At 42.4% G+C, this 9,261-nt stretch overlaps 1 pseudogene; it reads left to right on the plus strand.

Moving 5' to 3' along the window:
* The first annotated feature begins 205 nt into the window (after positions 1 to 205).
* On the plus strand, positions 206 to 509 carry LOC129064456 (mitochondrial import receptor subunit TOM6 homolog; annotated as a pseudogene).
* The last annotated feature ends 8,752 nt before the right edge of the window (positions 510 to 9,261 follow it).

Raw genomic sequence — 9,261 nt, forward strand, 5'->3', positions numbered from 1 at the left:
GCCAGTTTGATTCCCAGTCAGGGCACATGCCCAGGTTGCAAGCTCCATCTCTGGTTGGGGTGCATGCAGGAAGCAGCCAGTGTTTCCTCGCTCACATTGGAGTTTTTTTTTTTTCTCTCTCTCTCTCTCCATTCCCCTCTTCCTCAAATAAGAATTAAATAAAACTTTAAAAATAAATAAATAGGCAGAGTGCGAAGCAGCTGCGATGGCTTCCAGTGCGGCTGGTGTGAACCCTGGTGCCTCGGCCATTGAAGCTTCCAAAATCCTATACAACGTGGAGACTGGCTTCGGGGCGTCTATCGCTTCGCCACCCATAGGAATGACTTCCGGCGGGACTTGATCCTAAACTTGGGACTTTTCGCTGCGGGAGTTTGGTTGGCATTGACCTAACGGCACCTCAGCCAGGGGTGTTGCCAAATAAACACGTGGAACCCGTGCTGTACTTGAACCTTCCAAACTCAGAGCCTCCAGTCCATGACCATCACAAAACTTGCCCTGATAGCAGCTGAAGTTTGGTTCAGATGGGTACCTTCCCTTCCCTGCCTGATTTCTTTTTCTTCACCGAGTTCACTCAGAACTCCATTCTCTGATCAGCAGGCAGGCTTCAGCTAAAGCATTGTCCTCTATTTTGTAAAGTTCTGTACACAGTTCCTAAGTTTCTGCAGGGGGTGATTTTCTCTTGTCTTGAGGAATAACCTGATGGCATTTTAACAGTTACTTGAAATAAAGACTGTACACACACATAAAAATACATGCATACATACATACATGCATATAAATAAGTGAAATCTTAAAAAAAGAAGAGAAAAACCCTGGAACTAACTAAATGTCCAACCAGGGAGTTGATTAAATAATTTAAGGTATAGTATATTGTAATTAGTGATAATATAACTAACTGTATATGTATTGACATAGAAAGATGTAATATATGGTATTACTAAGTGTTAAAGCAGTCTGCAAATTAATATTGTAGAATGACTTTATGTTATGATAATGTATTTTCTGGTAAAATACATATTTAAAAAATTCTGACTGAAAGTACATCAAATGTTTATCACTAATAATTATGATTACCATTATTTTGCTTATTATTCCAGATGCTGTCAGTGTCTCACACAGTAATTCAGTGAACTTCTCATGGCTCCCTCTGCGTCTGAGCTTTTTATTCCAGAACTGTGGAAGACAGCTTGCCTGTGAGCAGACTGAAAATGCTGAGGTAGGCGCTCACACCTGAGGGGCATAAATCTGAGGAATTTATTTTGCAGTATTTCCCTGGGTTTCTCTGTGAGATTTCTCTCTAGTTGCCCATTGTGATGGCCGGCTTAATAACACACCCTTCATTGTCTGGATTTTCTTCCTTATATTACTTCTCCACTCCCATAAGCTATTCTGCATTTCCCAAATAGTTTGTGTACTCTTAAATCTTTGTCTCACCTGTTTCTGGGCCTGTTTGCTAGCACCTTTAGAATTCCAAGTCTCCTGTCCTATCACCACTATAAGTCATATCAGACTTTCTAGCTCACATATCTCATGTGTTTTTGTTTGGAAAATATGGCTCCATATGTAGCAATGAGTCTTATGGGGCATAAGATCCACCACCTAGTCCCTCTTTAATCACTAACTAACTTGTGCATTAACCTTGAGAATATAACAACCTTTCTGAGCTTTAATTTCTCTGTATGTAACATAAAGAACCAGACTATGATTTTTAAGTTTTCTTTCAGTATTAACATTTTATATTTCTACAAGGATGGTACTCAATCCTACACAGAAGGAGAGAACACATACTCACCTACCAAAGAACCAAAGGCCTTCTAAAGCAAACTCTTTTACCTGGAGTATTTATAAAATGACTTAAGTTTCCAATGGTTAGAGGTAGGTGGGGGCTATGAGTCTCATCTCCTACATTCTTAAAAAAAAAAAAAAAAGGTTTAATTATTTATTTATTTTTAGAGAGTGGGGAAGGGAGGGAGAAAGAGGGAAAGAGAAACATCAATGTGTGGTTGCCTCTCACATGTCCCTTACTGCGGGCTTGGTCCAGAACCCAGGCATGTGCCCTGACTGGGAATCGGACAGGCGACCCTTTAGTTCATTCACAGGCCAGCACTAAATCCACTGAACGACACCAGCCAGGGCTCATCCTTTACATCCTTCTATGCAAATTTTATAATGCAATCAAGTTCTAGGTCAAATTCTGCCACACTTACACATTTCTACTAGTAAGCAGGAATAAAAACAGTCACTCAAACTGCAATGTAAGCTTGCTAAAGCCTAACTTTTCTGTCCTTTTAATCATTTGAACAAATAACTTGTATTAAAGATTCACTCCAGGCAGAAACTACATGACTGAGCTAATCACCTAGTCAAAGTCAGGCCACAAAATCCTTCTTAAGTAGCTGTACCCAGGATGAATTGGAATTCTAAGCTTGGAGTATCATTCCAAAGAGAAGAGACTAATGGGTTCCCTGTTTGTCATACCCAGTTCCTGTTCATGCCACTGGGAAGGGCCGTACAATATTTCTAGCCTCTCTTCTGAATACTTCCTATTTTACCAATGAAAAATGATCTCTAATATGTATTATGCTAAGCTAATTAACAAGTCCTCTGTGCTGATTAAATATATTAAAGATGCTACATATGAAATGTGAGGGTTTTTTGTTTTTTTGTGTTTTTTGTACACTACTGATGTGTGTATGCCTAACTCAATGGTGATTAGTTGGCTTGGGATATAGATTAAAATTATAACATACATGACACACTGTCTATAAATGAACTGTTCTAAAATAAATTATGAAGATGTAAAAATATGTGAGGGTTCCAGGAAGGGTTAATCTCCCAAAAGACCTGAGTTTGCACAATTCATAATTTGTTTTTGTTAGATAGTACCCTGTGACATTCTCTTCCCCCTACCCTCCTTCTCCTGATACTATTTTTACTGTTATCCTTTATTCCATCCTCTCTTTACCATTCTAATTCCTGCCCTCTTACCATCCTTCACACTTTCCTCTTTTTATTATATGATATCCTTTTGTCATATGGTTATAATACTGGACTGAGATCTTAACAGTTTAGTGTAAACTACAGTAATATTATTTTGGCCCCTTTATTCACCCCTCACATACATCTGGAAAAACCTTGATTCTAGACAAATTAAGCCATCTGTCTTCTTAATTCATGCACCTGGGCTTCTGAACATTGCTAGACAAAATCATAGAGTCATGTGCTTTGAAGCCAGAAAAAATTCTTAGCCTCCAACTTCAGCTAGGCTTCAAGTTGCCTAGCATCGATCCTACATATCCTACAATGTCTACCTAAGGCCCAAGAGAGGAAGGGATCCTAGGATATTAAATATATGACGAGCCAAAGATGGGGTTGTGACCAGGCAACAGAATAAACCATTCCCTCTCATTCAGTCCTTCCACACGCAAACCCTTCCACACTACCACCATTTCTGCGCAGCTGCAATGGCTTTCCTGCTTTCATACTTGCCCCCAAATGTCTATTCTTCACAAAGCAACTAGAGCAAGCTTTTCAAAATGCAAATCAGACCAGTTAATTCCCCTGTTGACTCTCGGTGGTTTCCTGTCGTACTTACACTAAAACCACTTCTTATTAAGGCCTATCATGTGATCTGGCTCCATGTGATCTGAGGGCTCCCCAACTCTTGCCTGATCTTCTCTGTCCACCCTGGCATTCCTGCCGATTCTCAAGCTTAAAGCACATGCCTACACCCTTTGCACTTGCTGTTCCCTTTGACTAAAATACTCTTCCTAGAGTTTGTGATGGTTCATTCCTCACTTCATTCAGGACTCTCTGTCCATATGTCAGGTTCCTCTACCTCCATACCTATCCTCTTTCTTACTCCATTAGCTTGAATGTTGAGCAATATCAGTACTTGAGGTCCTACCTACTTCCATATAAGGGAATTTTTGATGCTGCAGATTATGTACTTCCATGTTCTATTTTTACTGTGCCATAGGGCCTACAACATGCCTACAAGTGAAAAGTAGGTATATCTTTGTATCATCAGAAAGATATAAAGTAACAGTCTAGAATGGCAAGGGGGGAAAGGATATTGTTCATCTGATTTTGCCCATTTAGGCTCGGGATTCTTCAATTTTTTAATTTTTATTTATTTATGTTTATACTTACACACAGTAAAATCTACTCTTTGTGGTGTACACTTTTATGAATTTTGACATATGCCTAGGGCATGTGTCAGTCCTCACAACCAAGATATAAAGCAGTTTTGTCACTCTCCAAAACTTCCCCATGCAGCCCCTTTATAGTAAACCTCTTCTCCCACCCCCTCAACCCTTACAACCACTTACATGTTCTCCATCTCTATAGTTTTTAGGCCCTACTGTAACCATTCATTATTCAAGGTCTAGTGAGCCTTAATATCTTCAGGAGTTATTCAAATCTGTTCTTGATAATAAAATAATTAGATATGACTGAAAAAGTGTTAAATGTGGATATATTTAGTAAAGTATATATGGCTTTTTGTAGGAATATAAATACAGGATCTCAGGCCAAAACCTAAGCTGGTGTGGTAAGAAGAATAATTTCTGTCCTGGATTGGCTTAGTTCATGTTCCTCCCTCCTGTTTTATCAAGGTTTTGCTAATTCTCTTCTTAATATCTGATCCTGTCCTTCTTACAGTCACTTCTATAGGTAATGTCCTTAATATCAATTGCAGTATTTTTTTCTTTGAATTCACAAATGCCCAAAATTCCTTTTAAGCACAGAATTGTTGTTACAGAGTTGCTGAAGATGATTCTCACATGATTTTTCCAGAATGCCAGCTACCTATTCAGAGTCTGCAGCTCCCTGTCCCTTTCCATCTGAGTCTCGGTTCCTGGGCTCAGGCAGCCGTTGTTGGAGGTAATGATTACTTTATTCAAAAAGAAATAGTGTAAATAGAAAGTTACTGTATTTTATTTATTTATTTAATTATTTTAATTGAATTTATTGGGGTGACTGATTTGTAAAATCATACAGGTTTCAAGTGTAATACTCAAGAAAACATCAACTGCATACTGTATTGTGAGCTCAGTGCCCCAAGCAAAGTCTCTTTCCATCCCCATTTTTGCCCCCTTTGCCCTCCTCCACTTAGTCCCCACCCCCCTTTCCCCCTGGCTATCACTACATTATTGTCTGTTTCTATGGAATATATCCTAAGAAATCTGAAACACTAATTCCAAAGAACATATGAACCCCTATGTTCATTGCAGCATTACTGACAATAGTCACGATCTAGAAACAGCACAAGTGCCCATCAGTAAATGGGTGGATAAAAACGTTGTGGTACATTTACACAACGGAACACTATGTGGCTGTAAAAAAGAAGGAAATCTTACCTTTTGCAACAGCATGGATGGACGTGGAGATTATTATGCTAAGTGAAATAAGCCAGTCAGTGAAAGACAAATATCATATGATCTCACTTTTATGTAGAATCTAACAAATAAAACAAACTGATATACAAAACAGAAACAGGACTAGATACATGGAACAGACTGACAGCTGTCAGAGGGGAGGGGGGTTGTAAGATTGGATGAAGGAAGGTGAAGGAGTTAATCAAAAAGCAGACGCTTCTTAATTTGAGCATTCTGTGCTCTGCTCTTGGCTCTCTTTGCCACATCCGTGTTTTGAGTGTACCCTGAAACTGAAGGTTTAAGTGCCAATTTTTAACGTGCAAACTGGTTACTACAGCCCTTTGGGTCTTCTTCTTTGACCATTTCATACCCACTAATCACTTACACCCACTGGGAACTCTGACCCATGAATTCACAGAGGGATTTTGTTTCCCAGGAGTAGGAAGTAGGAAAACAAGGAAGCTTGTAGGTTAGTTCCTGTGACTTCTGCACCAGGATCAACACCAGCGGTTACTGTATCTAGCAGGCTGTGATTGCAGAGTAACTTGAATTGAACACCCACTGATGAGTTACAAATCTGCTTAGGCTTTGTCCATGCATATAAAGTCTACACTGGGTTTTAGCTCTGAGTTCACCTTGGAGGCCACTTCATTTCCTAGTTCCAGCCACTCCTTTTCACAAGATCTCTGAGGGAGATACATTCCCAAACAACAAGGGCAAAAGAAAACCAAGCAGCACTTTCACCTTAGACTAGTAGTATCGTTGGCCTGGTTTGCCAGGGCAGTGCTGGATGTCCGGGTATAATTATCGAGAGCATGTTTTTTACTCTCAAAGTGTACCCATTTCTATTATAAATTACATGCCTACTGTAATTATATATAACACACATACACAACATATAACTCCCCCCTTTTCCATCTGGAGGAAATGTGGAGCCATGAGAAATTAGACAGACAAGGAAAGGGTAGAGGGTCAAAGAAAGGACCAAAGTCATTTCTATTATTGACAAATAAAATTGGCAGCCAGAATTTTGTAATGCATTTTGGAGTAGAAACAACATATCCATAAAGGCAGTTCTCAGGGTAGAATTTGACTCTTCACAAATACAGTGACTAACAGAAGGCCACTAAAACTAAAGAGTGACACCCCCAAAAAGAAGTGTGGCCAAGCAGGGAGGAGATGCAGGAAGCCATGCAGAATGAACCATAACAGAGACAAATTCCCTTAGCCAAAAAGAGCTGAAAGAGGAACTGAAAGATGATAATCATGTCGTTATATGGCAAAGTCCCTTATCTTATGCTCCATTGAGAGATTTGGGGTCTACGTCACTTTTGCAAATGTTAACTAAAACTTCTCATGTATATAAAGTTTTCTGGAGGATCTATCAGTAATTTTTATCAGAGTCTCAAAAAGTTCCAAAACATTAAAAACTATAGTTTATGTTTTCAGTTCTGGTATATAATAAAATATATATTAAAAGGTAACTAGTTCTTATTCTGGTCTTTAGGGTTAATCATTTTCAGTACATCTACCACTAGTTTCATAAAACCTTGAGTTAGACAAACCTCAACTCCGCTAGTGGGCCCTACCTGAGTTTTACATTAACAATTCCAATACCCAGAGTAGAGAAACAAGATAAACAGCATTGTTAGCAAAGTGTTCTCTTAACACAGCTTATTTTTCTCTAGGAGCGTTGCATATTACAGAAGCCCTTGATAATTTTATGCTTTGTAGGATAACGTAGAGACAAATTTGCAAGTAAAATGCTATAAACTGGTCCTGCCTCTCTGGAGCAAGAGAGATGGAGAAAAATGCATTTGCTAAATCAGCTACAAAATAGTAGGTTTCCAGTTCATTAGTCAGTCAGTCCATCAAGTCCATCACAGAGGGGACCACTGCACGCAGTGGGGAAATGACCTTATTAAGCTCCTGGTAATCAACCATCATTCTCCACATGTCACCTGGCTTCTTTACTTGCCACACAGGAGAGTTAAAGGGGCTGTGAGCAGCCCTAACTATTCCCACCTTCTCCAACTCCCCTATAGCGGCAGTAATTTCTTCATGTCCCTTGGGTAACTGGTATTGCTTCACCAGTCACCTGCCGTGGGGGAAGCAATTGCACAGGTGGCTGATTAGCATATCCCCACAGAATGGCCTTGCCACTAGCACCCGCAAGCGAAACTCTCCTGCGGTCGTGTGTAGCCACAGACCCTGGAGTATGTCAATACCCAGGATATACGCAGGAATGGGGGACACATAAACAGTGTAGTCACAGGGAGGCAAACGCCCAGCACCCAGAGAGAGCTGCACAGGCTTTACCCTCACACTTTGGCCCCCATAACCATCAATAGAGACCTCAGGTTCTAAAAGTTTCTCAGTATTCCCATGTAAAAGAGTGCATTTTGCTCCTGTGTCTATAAGAGTCAACACCCTCTGAATATTTGCAGGAAACCAATGGATAGCCAATTCGACATGCAGCCTGCGTCCCCATCTTTCCCCTGTAGACCGGGCTCTTGGCCTGTGTCCTAGTCAAAAGTCCAAAGGATAGCTCCCCTCACACCTGGGGGGTTGGTTGGCACAGCCAGATGATCTTCCAGCCGGATCACACGGGCTTCTCAGGGCTCTTGGGGTGCACTTCTAGATTTCCCCACCAGTTTCTTCCCCTTCTCGGGCCGCAGGAGGCATTGGTCAGCTCGCAGCTGTTTCCAGAACTCCAAGAGGTCCGCGGCCGGCTTTCTGTCAGTCTTGGTGTGGTCGACTCCGGCCCCTAAAAGAGCTGACATTTGTGCTCTGGTCACCCACACAGGGGCGCAGTTTGACCACGGAGCAAGAGTACTATGAGAAACCAGACAAACAGCCCTTTGCTGGAGGAGAGACTCCGCCTCTCTCAGACTAGCCACCCTTGTTGTGATGTCGTTTATGCGACAATCATCAAACGATGGGAGAGCCACCATTAGGGAACCAAAGGAGGTGCGGGGAGCATGCTGGAGTACTAGGTCCCGCGTTCCAGCCGTAAAACACTCCTTGTCAGGGCCCTTTGTATTATTGAACATGGCCTGGCGCATGCCCAACTCCTGCAGGATTTGAGCTAAGTCCGCAAAGGACCGCCACGTGCTCACAGTGTCTGACAGGTCACCCGCATTTGCCCAGACAGTATGGATGATAGCCACCATCACCCACTCCGTCAATTAATGTGAGCCCTGCCCCCCACCGTGTCTCTGGCTATTCTGCAGCTGCTGGCACAGGGAGGGGTGTGTCGTGATGGACGCTAACTTTTACGTCTCCCTATCAGTGCACATGCCACTGTTCATCCCTAGATCCCACAAGCACAGGAGCCATGCAGCTAAGGGCTCCCAATCGCTGGCAAAACTGATTGACAAGATCGACAAAACTTGGCCTATATGTGGTATACGCAGTCATCTGCAGGGGTCCGGCTGGCTGGCCACCAGGTGCCATTGGCTGCTGTGACTTCATCTTCTGTTCCACCATGGGGCGGGCTTTCCGGAAACTCAGTCAACGTCAACGTCATTGTCCTCCGACTCTGTCTCGTCAGTGGTGGCAGGTGCCAAGGAGTTGCATTGTTGCTCCACTGCCTGCAGGGCATCTTCCAAGGCGCCAATTCTGGTTTCCAAGGAATCCCCTTGTTCCTGGAGCTCCGGCAGCTTCGCTGCATCATGGAGCTCAGCCTCCGTCTCAGCTAGCAAAGCTGAAAGAAGCACCCAGCCCATGGCCCTGTAGCGGCACAGCTGCTAGACCACTCCAGGGTCTCCCCAGCCTCCCATAGGGCCTTCTCCATAGTGTCAGGTGTGTCACTGACATCTGGCCACTCCTCGGGGGGAGCCCATGATACCAGATGTGCCACCAGGTGCCATTTGCCAGTAGT

Source organism: Pteronotus mesoamericanus, unplaced genomic scaffold (genome assembly GCF_021234165.1).
Source record: "Pteronotus mesoamericanus isolate MK-2021 breed Mesoamerican mustached bat unplaced genomic scaffold, CSHL_Meso_final contig_164, whole genome shotgun sequence".
NCBI lineage: Eukaryota > Metazoa > Chordata > Mammalia > Chiroptera > Mormoopidae > Pteronotus > Pteronotus mesoamericanus.